The sequence below is a fragment of the Myotis daubentonii genome, chromosome 16 (genome assembly GCF_963259705.1).
Source record: "Myotis daubentonii chromosome 16, mMyoDau2.1, whole genome shotgun sequence".
Taxonomy (NCBI): Eukaryota; Metazoa; Chordata; class Mammalia; order Chiroptera; family Vespertilionidae; genus Myotis; species Myotis daubentonii.
In genome coordinates, this window is record NC_081855.1 from 32112900 (window position 1) to 32129765 (window position 16866).

Sequence of the window (16866 nt, forward strand, 5' to 3'; positions counted from 1 at the left end):
TTGAGATAGAAATTTATCCTCTTTGGCAGAAATAGGAGACTTAGCTAACTTCTACCTAATCTCTCTATTTGCTCTCTTGTATGCTATTTGATTAGCCATATTGATAATGTCCCTTTTAGGAATGAGGCTTGGCTATCTATCAGTCAAGCAGACAACCAACCAATCTCGTTGATACACACCTTCAGTAACAACAGGTAACTTCAGGGAGAGGGTCTATGGACATACTTGCTGCATTCTATTGTAGTTATTTATTTTTTCTGTGTCCGTTGTCAGCATAAGAATGTCCAAACCTATAGAGAATTTTTATAAAAATTTTATTGAGCCAAACAGAGGATATGCCTGGAAACAAGATCTCAACAGGCAGAAAAGGGCTTCTGAGAATGGCAGTTTGCAGCTTATTGGGAATTAAAGAGGACCTAAGAAAGATTATACACATGGAGGCGGGGAAAAGCAAGGAGGGGTTGAATTATGGGGTAGTTAACAAGATTATGTGCTCTCTGAGGATAGTTACTTTGAAAAGGGGGCATTTCAAAGGGGTGTTGACCTAGATGCACAGAAACAGTAAACATGGCTGGCCTAAGGCAAAAACGAACATTTACTAAAGAAGTTAAATGCCTGGCCCTGTCTGGTGTGGGGTGGGCGTGTTGTCCAGTACACCAGAAGGGGGCAGGTTCCATTCCTGGTCAGGGCACCTGCACAGGTTGCGAATTTAATCCCCGGTCAGGGCTCATTCAAAAGGCAACCAATTGATGCTTCTCTCTGATGTTTCTCTTTGTCTCTCTTTCTCCCTCTCCCTTCCTCTCTCTGGAATCAATCAAAAAATAAAAATAAAACGGAGAGAAAGAAAGAAGAAAAATAATTTATATCACTGGAGTGTGATTACTCACCATGACTTGACCAATTAGGAATTTATGATCAAGTCACCCCGTGAGGTTACTTTCCATAGCACCCCTTTTTCGTTTACGCCGTCTTCCCTGCTGGACTGTGAGCAACTTAATGGCGAGAACTACATCTCTAATCTCTGTATCACTAAGTTTTGCAAAGGATCTGGCCCATGCAAATGATTGTTGAAAGAAAGAATGAGTTATATACAAAATAACTTAAAAATGCACGCCCTGCCACTAGTAGGTGATTTTTGTGGCCACAGGATAACATACTTTCTGCCAGGAGGAATTCTAATTAGGGATGTTGGAATATTTCATGTTATTTTAAAACCCAACACATTCAAAAACACATTTTAAGAGGAACCCAGCCCACCTTTCCATGGGCTTTGTGTGGCATTGTTTGTGCCTAGAACCACCCCCCCCCCCCCCCAATGAGAAAGATGAGGCTTCTTTCTAAAGCAACTCTCCCATTACATGTGAAGACGAGAAGTAGAAATGTCATTCTCAGGGTTAAAAAGAGTTTTCATCAATTCACTAAGTAGTGTGTTTGAACTAACTTTAAAAGCTGACTTAAAGAAACTAAAGGAAATATACTTATATCTCTACTAACCATCTCTCGACATGTGAGCCCCTCTGAAGCCTCCCCGGGATCCAGGCGAGACAGCGTGTAAGCTGTTCCTCAGATGGCCATCTGAAAGCTCATCAAATAGCGAGGTAGGAAAAACACAATCGCCTCCCAAACTTTTGAATTGCATTGATCTGTGGCATTAAGCCCTCGCCACAGGAAGAGAAACGATGGATTTGAGACTCACAGGAGGATTCGTTTAAAGTGCTTTGTGTTTTGTTTTGTTTTTAATTTATGTATGGAATTGCCCAGGAGTAATAAATAGACCTTATTTGCTATATTTCGAAGAAGATAAAATTATCAGGACTGTGTACGGATTTCAAAGCCAGGGAAAACAAAAACAGCTTTGAAGCCTCCCCTCCCGGATTTTTTGTCCTAATCTTCTAAGAGATGGTTTTGATAATGTTTATTCGTTTCTTCTTTCTAAAACAATTGGAAGTACTATTTTTCTCAGTTAAAATAGTGATCTGAGTTTTAATTAGGTCAGGCGAAGTATCCTCTGCACACCGCAGATGTATTCAGTGATTGCAAAGGGCAAGCAGGAATTTCCACCCTTCTCCCCATCTCTCTCTTCTTCCTCTCCCTAGTCCCGTGTAGATCCCACCAGGAACCCTAGTCTTCATGAGATAGGTTTCTCATTTGGACTTATACACACCATCTGGACAAATTTTTCTGCTGCATTTCCTCAATAACCAACAAGATAAGCCATTTCCATCGGTTGGGAGAGGATGTATCGAGTTTTGTTTCAGTTGGTGGGGATGGGGAGGGGGCACACAGCCTACACTAAGTGCAACCAGCATAGACTGAGGGGTGGGGCTTCATCTTAAGTTTCACATAACCCAGGAACATCAGTTTCTCATAAAAATCCCATCTTGTGAATCTCCCCCATAGCCTGGAGCAGAGGTTGGCAAACTTTTTCTGTAAAGGGCCAACTAGTAAATATTTTAGACTTTATGGGACATTTGGTCTCTGTTGCACCTACTCAACTTTGCACTAAATCAGCCATAAACAGCATGGAACTAAGTAGGCATGACTGTGTTTAATAAAACTTTATTTATAAAAATAGACAGTGAGCCTTGAACCTCTGGCTTGGAGCATCCCTCAGTGTTTCACCTGATAGGGGCCCAGATCATCGTTTTTGTGAGTAATGGTGTCCTGCCTGCTGTCATGAGGAGGTGAGACCAGCGGTGGCTCTGACCTCTACAGGCAAGTCCAATGCACCACCCGACCTGTGCTCAAGCCACACCTTCCCATGATGGAGAGAGCTGGTGAGCATTATAGCAAGTAGACCCTCAAATTAATGAGCTTGCTAGTTCCCCTGTTGAGGCCCTACGAATGTCCCAGCTCCCTCAAGGTGAGCATCTTTTTCCTGGTCGAAAAATTCTATTATGTTTGGCCTCTTCTCCACTTGAGATAACTTTCTGAAACACAGTCTAATCCTAGAGCTCTCGCTGGAACAGTGGTTGATGAAGAAAGTCCAGTCATATCTAATCATGGTTTTCAGTGCTCTGCCTAAGCTGGTAATGGGCTAATATACCCATTAGGCATAGACGGCATGGTGCCTGGGGCCTAAGAACATGTGTTTATTTTAATTTCTTTTAAAGTAGAAGAAAAATGCATGGAATAATAATAATAATTATATGATAATAAATTCAGCCTGAATTTTGTCTTTATACTCATCCAATCATAAAGAAAATTTAAAAACATTGTCCTTCAATGAAGGGACTCACGGAGGCAAAAAATACCCTGTGCCCTTTCTAAGAATTGCCATATAAAATGCAGAATGTCAAATTTCAGATAAACAATGAGTAATTTTTTAGTATAAGTATATCCCAAATATTGCCTGGGACATACCTACTCTAAAGGACATATTTATTGTTTATTGAAATTCAAAAACATATTTGTTGTTTATCTGAAATTGTTAAACCCTTTAATGGTGAACTTAGAAAATAATTAGAACCACATAATGAACTTGGCATCCTGTTTATTAAAATTCAACTTTCTTTTTCTTGCTAAATCTGGCAGTGCTACAGGAAAGGCATAACGTGGCCCTTGCTGGCACCAACTATGACTGCAGCCTTCTCTCCCATGCTCCTTCAACTAAACGTCTTAGGTCAGCTTCCCAGGAAGCAGATCTTAAGATGAGGATTCATGTGCAAGAAATGTATTTAAAGAAGTGCTCCCATGGGAGACTGGTAGGAGAGAGTGAGAATAAGGCAGGGCAGGATAGGAGAGGAGCTGAGCAAGGGTGAAGTACAGACTTAAGGCCCTGCAGAAGGGGCATCAGTCTGACCCCAGGGGGGAGCGTGTTTCATTTCAGAAATGCCCCAAAGGGTATCTGAGCAGAGCACTGACATTGTCGTTTACACTAGGCCAGAAACGGGGGTTAGCCCAAGTGCAAGGCTTGAGAATGAAAATCGCCCTGACCCTGTTAGCTTTACTTCAATTTGGAGTTGCTCTTTAACCTGTACATAAGCAGTGCAAAGCATGATGATCCAGTCAAGCATATGTGATGGCCTGAGTGGATGTGCTCCCTTGTGCCCACCTGGACCTCACAGAGGTGACCCGGATCTCATAGAAGCGTCATGTCAAAACTCAAGGGTCTACCTTATTACCATGTGGTTCTGTGCTAGCTCCACCTTTCTATATCTTAACTCTTTTTAAAAAATATTTTATTGATTTTTTACAGAGAGGAAGGGAGAGGGATAGAGAGTCAGAAACATCGATGAGAGAGAAACATCGATCAGCTGCCTTCTGCACACCCCCTATTGGGGATGTGCCCACAACCGAGGTACATGCCCTTGACCAGAATCGAACCTGGGACCTTTCAGTCCGCAGGCCGATGCTCTATCCACTGAGCCAAACTGGTTAGGGCTATATCTTAACTCTTGCTGCACCATCAAGCATGTTCAATATGGAGTTCTCAGGCCTTACCAAGGCCTGGCATTGTCACCAGCACACCTCTTGTCCCACTCAGCTTCCCTGTGTTCTCAGAACATGTCACCTTTCTCACTTCTGTTATTTTACTTCTGCTCTGCCATTTGCTCTGTCTGCAAACCCCTTTCCATCCTTTTCCATCTGACAAATTCCTATCATCCCTCATGACCCAGGAAAACACTTTCTCCTACCTGTATCCTCAAGGAATAAGGAATGCATTCTGCCCACAGCACCTCAGACACACCTCTGCATGTCACTATTCCCTGGTGCTGTGAGGATTCACATACATACCTGCTCCCTGGCTACCTGTGGCCTCCTCTCTGGCAGGGATTTGGTTTTATTTATCTGGTTATTCCCAGCACCTAGTCCATAGTAGCCCCTCAAATGTTTGCTGAATGAATAAATACAGGAATTTAATCTGTGGCTTTGCACAGATGAGCACTGTACTGCAACCAGCCAGCTTCGCATTCCTGTGGGTAAAGTGCGCATGTGTTTACACCACCAGCAAAGCAGAGACGCCAGAACATGAGTGGGAAAATGAAAAGCAGAGTCCCTTGTGAGAAGCCATTGAGCTTCATCCTGGTGAGCCAGATGGGTATTAGGAGCTCCTCCCCTGGCGATGTTGTCTCTGCCTCCATCCCATGTGTCCAGGGCCCCAGATGGAGGCCTTTCCAAATCCCCACTAGCGTGTCCTGCCTGATGACTTGATTTCTTCCCTTTTCTTTGGTTTGTGTTCAGTTTGTAAGTGCATGCACCTTTCTCCCAGCGCAGACTTGCTGTCGCTACAGGAGAGCTTCTCCTACCTTCAGGATTTGATTCCCGGTCACCATGCCTGTATGGTGCACGTGAAGAAGTTTAATCAAATCTGATGACTTGCTTTCTAACTCCATTTCCAGGAGGGGGAGCCTGGCCTTAGTTCACCTCCATTTACTGGTTGGGGCTTAGGCTTTGCCAATTCCCTGCCAAACTCCCTCTGCCGGGGGTTTCCTATGGTGCCCTGCCTTCCCAGCCCTCTAATACCAGGGCCTGATGGACAGTAGACTTGGTGGGAAGAGCACCATGAAATCCCATGGCCAGACTGGACCCTTTGGGCCCAGACATGAGCCTCACTCAGATCCACATCCACCTGCTCCTTTAGACACTCAGTGTCTGCTCCCTCTTCTTCTGCTCAGCCCAGTGGGCGGCCCACTCCCACAGCCAGAGGTGTAAAGGTGGGAAGGACTGAGAACCCAGATGCTGGAGTGGACAGATCTGGACTTGGACTTTGACCCTCGCACTGACCAGGAGAATAATCGTGGGGAATTTGCTGCATCTCAGTTTCCTCACCTGTCAACAGGAATTAAGCTATCTCATGGGAAAAACAGAACTAAGTGACATCACATAACAATTTAGATTCCTTTTCCTTCCTTTTGGGGGCCCTACCCTCCTGACCCTTGAAGGGTTTCAGAGTGCCACCCACGAGAGGCGCTCTCCTCGAGTCCTGCTCATAACCATGCTCAACTCCTGCATATGGGGACAGGCAGAGCGACCTTGACCAAAAGGAGCCGGCAGCCGACACATGGACACGTGGAACAAGAGCTTGAAGGGATAGATCACACAGCACATTTTGATCAAACTGAAAAGACCTACTTTATTAGGAAGAATCCTAATGGAATATTCCTCCTGACATGATGTGGAGAAAGGGGATGAAGTGATAAAGGGACAGTGATGTGAAGGACACCGGGAATTGCATTTGCATGGTCGGTCCTCAATTACCCAGGCAGGGTGGGGGGTGGGGGTCACACTGGCACCGAACAGGCACCCAGTACACATGTCGGCTCCTCTCTTGCCTTCTTCCTAGAGAGACGGGTAAGACTCACTTTCCGATCAGCTCAGTAAAGACGCGGCAGGATCCTTCAGGTGCTCAGGGAAGGTGAGATGTCCATTATGTTGTTACAATTTACCACCCCTTCCACTTGCTTCCATTTCTGACTTCCCTACCTCTTCCTTTCGCCACAGCCATGGAAATAGAATGACTGGGAGAGATTCAGTGACAGCTGCCCTCAAACTCCCATTTAATTCAGTGGTTTCCTCCTGTGTGTGTGTGTGTGTGTGGTGGTGGTGGGGATTCCCCAGGTTGATCCTTTAAGATAAATGGCTTAGTTACTTTTTTGTTTATTCTCCCAACATCATATGCAGGGCAGGGAGATGTTCAGATGAACTACTTAGTCCCCATCCTCCAGGAGGGGGCAGGGATGTGAATAAATACGTGATCCCAGGACCATGTGCTAAGTGCTGCCACAAAGGCTGTTCGAGGTACTCTCAGGACACCAAGAAATGAGTGACTGACAGTCACAGAAGAAATGTTGGAAATGAGTCGTAAAAGATGAATCAGAGTTTGCCCAGATTGACAGATGACATTCCAAATGGAGATACCAATGTGTACAAAAGTTCTGAAACTATGCACACCAAAAGTCAATGGAGCAATATCTTTAAATTACTGATAGAAAAAACACATGCCAACTTAAAACTCCATTGCCAGCAGAAATGTTTTTCTAAGGAATAAAGACTTAAATAAATGAAGAATTGAATAGACAGATTAAATACTTATCTATAATAACAAAAGCATAATATGCAAATCGACTGAACGGCCAAACAGTGGAACCACCATCCGGACGACCTTCCGGATGAAGCCGGGGCTACAAGGGCCTACTCTTGCATGAATTTCATGCATCGGGCCTCTAGTCTGTATATAAAAAGAAGTAATATGCACATTAGGCCAGGACGCCGTAATGGTCACGACCAGCTCAGGAGGAGGGGCCGGGCGCGGCCCTGAGCCTGAGAGAACAACATGCAGGGAGGTGGCCCGGCCCCCAGCATCCCTGCAGCCATGGCACTGGGCTACTGGGGCCAGAGCAGAGACAGACACAAACCTGCAGGGGGGCCCGGCCTCTAGCAGCCCCATGGCCATGGTGCTTGGCTGCTGGGGGCCAGAGTGGAGACAGACACAAACCCACAGGGGGGCCGGTGCCCAACAGCCCCATGGCCACAGTGTGCCAGCAGTCCCACCTCTGCACGGGAGCTGCAGAGGAAGCACCTTTTCTGACCACTCATTGGCTAAGCTCCTTGTATTCCACTGGCAGTGTTCTTGGTAACTTGGGTAATAAGAATCCAAGAAGGTTATCTAGGGTTTTCCACCTCACTCCTGGAGGAAAAAAACGAAGGTCTGCTGCTGGAGGGGCTAAGAAATGTCATATCCTGCCCTAGCCAGTTTGGCTCAGTGTATAGAGCCTCTGCCTGCAGACCGCAGGGTCTGGGTTCAATTCTGATCGAGGGCATGTACCTAGGTTGCAGGCTCCTCCCTGGCTGGGGCACAGGTCAGGGCTCATGCAGGAGGCAACCAATCTAAGTGTTCCTCTCACATTGATGTTTTTCTCTGTCTTTCCCTCTCTCTTCCATGCTCTCTAAAAATCAATGGAAAAATATCCTCAGGTGAGGATAAAAAATAAATAAATAAATATCATTTCCTATGAAAGACACATCTTGAAAATGCCTAAAGAAAGTTGTCATTTTTTTTGTGGTGAAAGGACGAGTCCGTGTTGATGAAAACACCTTGGTGGCTGCGGCGGCCGGCAGTGGCAGCAGCAGTGGGGTGATGGGGGTGGCACCTTCCCCTGATCAGCCGGGTCGCCTCCCACAGAGAACACCCCCTGAGGGCTTCCAGACTGTGAAAGGGGGAAGGCTGGGCTGAGGGACCCTCCCCCTACCCCGTGCATGAATTTTGTGCACTGGGCCTCTAGTTAATAAATAAAGAGAAATGAAGAATAAACAGACTTTTATCACAGATACCAAAGCTGAGAGAAATTTTCACAAGCAAACCTGTGCTATAAGAACTATTAGAAGTTCTTCAGGCCTTGGCTGGTGTTTCTCAGTGGTTAGAGTGTCTGCCTGTACACCGAAGGGTTGCAGGTTCGATTCCAGGACCCACTTGGGGCATGTACGGGAGACAGCCAATCTGTGTGTCTTTCTCACATTTATGTTTTGCTCATCCTCTCTCTATTTCTCTCTCCCTCCCTCCCTCCCTCCCTCCCTTCCACTCTATCTAAAATCAATGAAAAAATACCCTCTAGTAAGGATTAACAAACAAAAAAGTTCTTCAGGCAGAAGAAAAATGAAGCCTGGTGAAAGTTAGGATCTATACAAAAAAATAAAGCCTGCCATAATGGTAAATGTGTAGAAAAATACAACTCTTATTCCCCTCATTTTTTTAATTCCTTGAAAATATAATTGCTTAAAGTATAATAACAACAATAGTAATAATGTATTGTGGGGTTTACAGTATATGTAGAAATAAATGATATGACAAAAATAGCACAGGATGGGAAGAGGATTATAGAGTGTACTATTGTGAAGTTTTTACTCTAAATGTGAAGTGAATTAGTATTATTTGAAGACAGACTGTATTAAGTTAAATATGTATATTAAAAATTTCAGAGCAGTCACTAAAAAATAATAAAAAGGTATGCCTAAGATGACAATAGTGGAAATTAAAATGGAGTCATTGAAAAAATACTCAAGCAATTAAAAAAAAAGCAGGAGAAGAGAATCAAAAGGACAAAGAAAAGATGGTACAACTAGAAGACAAGTAACAAGTTAGTAGATTTGAACCCCACCACACTGATAATTACCTTAGATATAAATGGTGATCATTCTAACTGAAAGGCAGAGATTTTCAGATGTGGGGGTAAAAGGAAGATCCAAAATATGCGGTCTACAATAAATCCTCTTAAATAGAAAGACATCAATAAGTTAAGAGTCAACAAATGGAAGAACAAAACACTATGAAAACATTAATATCAGAGCAAGCAAGCTTCAGAATATGAAATAATATCAGATTAATAAGGACATTTAATAATGATAAAGGGCATAATAAAATCAAGAGGGCATACTAATCCTAAATGTGTGTGCAACTGATAAAATAACTTCAAAATACTTGAATAAAAAACTGATGAAAAAACATGAGTGGAAGTATAACTCAATAAACTAGAAAATAATAATAAAAAACACGAATGGAGAAACAAATTTACAATCTGTTGGAGAATGCGTCACATCTTAATTAGTAATGATCAATAAGTATAGAAAATAATTAATGATATAGAAGTCCATCAGCTTGACTTTTTAAATGACATTACAAAACCCTCCACTCAAAATCAGCAGAATATATATATATTTTTTCAAGCACACATGGAACAATCACCAAAGGTAGAATGTATTGTTGGCCACAAAGCAAGTCTCAATAAATTTTAAAAGGACTGAAGTCATACACTGTATGCTTATTTTACTACAATGGAATTGTACTACTAGAATTGAATAACAGAGAGAGAGATCTGGGAAATTCCCATGCATTTGGTGATTAATTAATATCCTTCTAAATAATCCATGGGTCAAAGAGGAAATCAGAATGGAAATTAGAAAATATTGTGAAGTGGATGAAAGTGAAAATACAACCTATGAAATATTGTGGGAAATAGCTAAGAGTGCCTAGAGGAAAGTATATACAGTGTTAAATGTTTATGTTAGCAAAGAAGAAAGGTCTCAAAGTCATTACCTAAGCTTCCATCTTAAGAAACCAGAAAAAAAAGACCAAATAAAATACATTGTAAGCTAAAGAAAGGAAATGATAAAGATAAGACCAGAAATTGCTGATATACAACATGAAAGAACAATAGAGAAAAATCAATGAGACGAAAAGCTGGTTCTTTGAGATCAATAAAATTGGTGAACTAGCCAGACTAATGAATAAAAAAAGAGAAAGAAGATATAAATTATCAACATTGGGAATAAAAGAATATCAGGAGTAAAAGATATCATTACGGACCCTAGAGACATCTAAGGATAATAAAAGAATATTATGCCAACTTTCTGACAAAAAAAAAAATCTAGTATTTAAATAAAATGGAAAAATTCCTTACAGGACACTAACAGCCAAAGCACAAGCAAGAAGTAGATGCCTGGAATAGCTCTAAGTCTATTAAAGAATGTGTACTTAAAATCTTCCCATAGAGAAAACACCAGGCCTAGGTAATGTCACTAATGGATTCTCACGGACACCTAAGGAAGAAATAATACTGATTACACACAATCTCTTTCAGAAAATAGAACGTGAGGGTTTCCTTCCCAATTCATTTTATGAGGCTAGTATTACCATGCTACCCAAACTAGACAAAAACATTACAACAAAAGAAAACTACAGACAAATATTCCTCATGAACATAGAACCCAAAAATCCATAACAAAGATTTAGCAAAGTGAGGCCAGCAATATGTAAAAAGAATAATACATCATGATTAAGTGGGGTTTATCCTGAGAATGGAGGATTAGTTTAACCTTCAAAAATCAATGTAATTCATATTAACACAGTAAAAAATAGCCATATGATCATCTAAATAGAATTTTTTTTTTACAATCCAACATCTATATAATAAAAACAAAAACCTCTCAGCAAAATTGGAGTAAAAAAGAGCTCTTTTAACTTGATAAAAGGTGTCTTCAAAAATCTAAAGAAGATACAGCATAGGAAATATAGTCAGTAATACTGTAATAACTATGGTGTCAAGGGAGTTATAAACTAACTAGGGGCCCGGTGCACGAAATTCGTGCACTGTGTGTGTGTGTGTGTGTGTGTGTGTGTGTGTGTGTGTGTGGCGGGGAGTGTCCCTCAGCTCAGTCTGCCCCCTCTCACATACTGGGAGCCCTCAGGCGTTGACCCCCATCACCCTCCAATCGCAGGATCGGCCCCTTGCCCAGGCCTGACGCCTCAGACAGAGGCGTCAGGCCTGGGCAGGGGACCCTCATTTCCCCCCATCACTGGTTCTGCCCCCAGCCCAGGCCTGATGCCTCTGGCCCAGGAATCATGCCTGGGCAGGGGACTCCCATCTCCCTCTGATCGCTTGCTCCACCCTCTGCCCAAGCCTGACGCCTCTGACCCAGGCTTCAGGCCTGGGCAAGGGGACCATCATATCCCCCCAATCCCTGGCTCCGCCCCCCACCCAGGCCTGATGCCTCAGCCAGAGGAGTTGACCCTCATCACCCTCCGATCACCAATCACTGGATCGGCCCCTTGACCAGGCCTGAGGCCTCTGGCAGAGGTGTCAGGCCTGGGCAGGGGACCCCCAGCTCCCCGCGGTTGCAGGCTCCGCCCCTGCCCAGGCCTAACGCCTCTGGCCTAGGCGTCCTGCCCGGGCAGCGGGGACCCGCAGCTGCAGCGGCCCCACGATCGTGGGCTTCGCTTTAGGCCCAGGCAAGGGACCCCTAGCTCCTGGGACTGCCAGCTTCGACCGTGCTCAGCTCCCATCGCTGGCTCCACCCCTACTTCCTGCTATCACTGGCCAGGGCGGAAAAGGCGCCTGATTCTCCGATCATGGCTGGGGGGCAGGGCAAAGGCGGCCCAGGGCCGCCTTTCCTGCCCCCCAGCTCTTAGCTCCCCCCTGGGTTTCCAATCACTGTCAGTGGCAGGGGGCTTCTTCCTGCTTTCCCTTTCGCCTCCCTGCATTGTGCCTACATATGCAAATTAGCCGCCATCTTGTTGGCAGTTAACTGCCAATCTTAGTTGGCAGTTAATTTGCATATAGCCCTGATTAGCCAATGAAAAGGGTATCGTCGTACGCCAATTACCATTTTTCTCTTTTATTAGATAGGAGATTGGGGGGATCACTTCATAAGGTATATAAGTGTCTAACCATTTGCTATACATGTGAAATTAATATAATGAATGTCAACTGTAATTGAAAAATATTTTAATTTTTAAAGATCGACATTATACTTAATGGTGAGATGTTGAATGTCCACTTGTGTCTGCTTGTACCAAATCTATTTAATATTTTAATGGAGTCAAGAGAATAAATAAGAGAAAAATAAAAGGCATACAGATTAGAAAGTAAGAAAATTTTCTTTATTCTTGATAACATGGTTATTTATGTAGAAATCATAAGGAATCTACAGAAAAGTTATTAGAACTAATAAGAGTTCAGAAAGGTAACAGAACACAAGTTCAATATACAAAAATCAATTATATTTCTATATCTTTAGCAACAAAAAATTGAAAATTGAAACTTATAAATCCTAATGGAATTTTGATTAGGAGTAAATTGATTCTATAGATTATTTTGAAGATAATTGACTTCTTTACTAACTTGAGTCTTCCAGCCCATGAACATGATATAATTCTCTACATACGTAGATCTTCTTTAACATTATTAATAATGTTTTATAGTTAATGTTTTATGAGTAGAGCTTTTACACACCAAATGAAGATTTATTCCTAGGTTTATTATGTTTTCAGTACTATTTAAACATCTTCTAAAAACTCTTTTCAACTTGCTTACAGCTAGGTTATAAAAATGCAGTTGGTTTTTGCAAGATTTACTTTGTATCTAGTAATTTTATTAAATCAACTTATTAGCTCTACTAGTGTGTGCATATTTCTTTGAATTTTCTATGTACACACCATGTTGTCTGCAAATATTTTATTTGCAGATAATTTGTCTGCAGATATTTTTTAAAAATATATATTTTATTGATTTTTTACAGAGAGGAAGGGAGAGGGATAGAGAGTTAGAAACATGCCCTTGACCGGAATCGAACCTGGGACTTTTCAGTCCACAGGCCGATGCTCTATCCACTGAGCCAAACCGGTTAGGGCGATAATTTATTTTTTAAATAATCATTATACTATTCATTTTTTTCTTTCCTTATTGCATTGGTAGTACCTCCACTACAGTGTTTTTGGTAGATAGTCTTTATCATGTTAAGGAAGTTTCCTTCCATTCCAAGTTTTCTCAGAGTTTAAAAAACATAAAAAATAGATGCTGAATTTTATCAAATGCTTCTGCACTTATAGCATATGGTTATGTTATTTTGCTCATATGTTATCCTTTTCATATATTGATGATTAAGATTGCTAATATTTTGTTTATGTTTTTTGAATCTATGTTCATGAGAGATTAGACTGAAATTTTCGCTTCTTATGTTGTCAGGTTTGGGTAGCAAGTTAATGCTAGATTCATAAAATTAGTTGGGGGAATGGGAGCTCTTCTTTAATTTTCTGAAATAGCTTGAATACGATGATAAATATGTATTATTTGAATGTCTGGAACTCACTAGTGATGCCATGAGGGCCTGGAGTTTAAAATGTAGAAAGGTTTTCATGTATACATTGTTTCTTTTATGGTTATAGGATTGTTCAGGGTTTCTGTTTCTTGAGTTACTTAGATTTTCCTGAGAATGTGTTTGCCTTGTATAAGATCTCAAACTTAGTAACATAAATATTTTCAACAATGTCTTCTTATTATTTTGTTTCATTTTTGTAGTCTCTGTATTTATGTTACTATTTTATTTCTGTTATTGTTTATGATTTCCCTCTATTTCTTGGTCAGTCTTACCAGAGGTTTATCATTTTTATTAATCTTTTGTCTCATTGGGCTTTGTTAATCTTCTCTATTGTGTTTGTTTCTATTTCATTACATTGATTATTTCCTTTCCTATCTTTCTTGAGCTTATTTTGCTGATCTGTTTCTAATTTCATAAAATGGATGCTAGGCTGATTAATGGTCAATTTTTTTTAACATGATGTTTTAGGCTATATATTTCTCAGCATTATTTAGCTCTATCTCAAAATTTTTACTATGGATTTTCATTGTAATTCAGTTCTTAATATGTTCTAGTCGCCACTATATTTTCTTCTTTGATTCCCTGATTATTTGATCTCTTATTAGACTCCCTATCTAAACTTCTAAGTATATAGTAGGATAGAAGATTCTAGTAACTTCTTGATATTGTCAGAGAATGCAGTCTGTATGATTTTAATACTTAAGAAATGTATTGAGCCTGGCCTGTGTGGCTCAGTGGTTGAGTATCCACCCATGCATGAACCAAGATGTCATGATTTGATTCCTGATCAGGACACATGCCCAGGTTGCAGGTTGATTGCCAGGGCAGGGGACAGCCGATTGATGACTCTCTCTCGTCATTGATGTTTTTGTCTCTCTCTCTCTCTCCCTCTCCCTTCCTCTTTCTGAAATCAATAAAAACATTTTTTTTAAAGAAATCTATCGAGATTTGCTTTATGACCTAGTATATAGTCAATTTTTGTAAAGGTTGTGTGTACTTGAATGTGTTTTTGCAGTTTGGGGGTATGTCTGGGGTACAGTGAAAACGTGACACTCAGCTCTTCTGCTAAGTATGTCTGTGATGGTCATAAACATGGGTAACTCAGCTCTCCTGCTGCGGGGAGCATGGTTGACTGGAGCCCTAACTGCTCCTCCTCTGGCTTCACCAACATATTTGTGCTGAGACCACTCTTCCCCTGGGTTGTTTCCAGCCAATAACTGAGCATGTTGGGGGTATCAGGGCAGGTCCATTCCTGTGGGAGGTGAAACTCTAATGGGCGACTTTGGCTCAAAGCCACGCCATGCGTCTGGCCAAACCGTTTGTAGAACTGCACTGTAATCTGAAACTCTTCCTACTCATTTCTCCTTCTTTCTCTCATTCCTTTCAGACCTGCATTGTGGTCAGAAGTCTCTCCCTATCTACTCCTGCTTCCTTATTTATATCCTTCATAGACACTTTCCCCCAGTAAACCTCTGGCACATCTAATCCCACCTTGGCATGTTTCCTGAACTGACATAATGTCTCTTAGGTCAATTGTATTAAATGTGTTGTGTTGTTCAAAAGTTTTCTATCCTTATTGATGACTTTTTTTTTTTTTTACTGTTTGTTTTACCAGTTACTGGAAAAGGTGGGTTAGGTGTCCCATTACGATTGCTAGTTTGTTTATTTCTCTTGGTAATTGTCAATTTTTGCTTCACATGTTTGGAAAGTCAATGAGTGTATAAATTGAATATCAACATATCCCCCTGTTTGATGGGATTGCTTAACATCTTGAAGTGACCTTCTTTGTCTCTAGCAATACTTTTTCCCTTAAATCTGTTTGCTTAATATTAATATAGCTGAAGCCAGTACACCTTTTCTTAGCACCTTTTTTCCCATTCTTTCACTTTCAAACTATATATTCTTGCTTAAGACATATTTTTTTATGAGCAGCATATAGTTAGATTTTTAAAAATCCATTCTGACAAGTTTTATATTTTGGGTAGGGCATTTCATTTGTTTATACTTGTCATAATTATTAATATTTTCAGGTTTATAGCTATGTTTTCTGTTTTATTTCTATTTTTCTCAAAAGTTCCATTCATATCTCTATCGTTTCTTGCCCCTTTTTAGATTGATTTACTGTTTTTCCATTTTAGTTTTTTTATTCCACTGGTTTACAAACTCTGTTTCTTTTCTGTATGTGGATTTTCTAGAAATAGCAGCAAATAACTTACCAAAATCAAAGTTATTTAATAAATTTATTCTTCTGAAAAATATAAAAATCTCACAACCTCCATTTATACCTTCCTGACTTATGTGCTATCATTGTTGTGAATGTTAATTCTATTAATTTTTCTTTTGAAAACCCACAAGCCTATTATTATCATTGCTGTAGGCACCCAATATTTTTTACTTTTTGTGTGCATTATTTCCTCTTGCTCCTCACACCTTCCATCAGGACTCATTCTTCTTATGCCTTAAGTGAAGGCTTGTTGGTACCAAATTCTCTCAGTTTTTGTATGTCTGAAAATGACTTTTCACCTTTCATTATGGATATAGAATTGAAAATGACAAACATTTTCTCTCAGCCCATTGAAAACATCATCTATTGTCTTTTGATTTCTACTGCTGCAAAGAAGTAAGTTGTCTGTTACACTTTAAAAAATAATCTTTCTTTCCTCCCTCACTGCATTAAGATATTCTCTTTGTCTTTGGTGTTCTGCAACTTCACTGAGATGGATATGTATGCCCTAATTGGGATCTCTAGGATTTCTTGATTCTGTGGCTTGATGTATTTCACCCATCCTGGAAATTTTCAACCCTTATATCTTCCTATTGCCTTTGTACCCATTCCTTTTCCTTTCCTTTAGGGACTTTAAAATTGCTAAAATTCTTGATCTATCCTCCATATTTTCCCCTCTCATTCATATTTCCTTTTTTGTCTCTCTATGCTGTGTTATAAAAATGTTTTTCAGACCAGTCTTCCAGTTTACACATTCTCTTCACATGTGATTGTTCTAGTAAATCTGTCCATTGAGTTCTTTTTCCCTAGAAGTTCTTTTTTTTTTCCTCCAAAATTGCTTGAACATATTTTATAGTTTCTTTTCCTTGTGTATATTTTCATGCATGGATTTTATTATCGTACTAACTATAGATGGTGCCAGGTGGGTACTTGAAATAACGGGGGACACTCTGTAAAGTATACGATCATCTCTAGCCGCTGGGCTATGCATCTGAAACTAATACAAAATATTATTGAGTGTAAACTGTGATTTTAAAAAACCATATTAA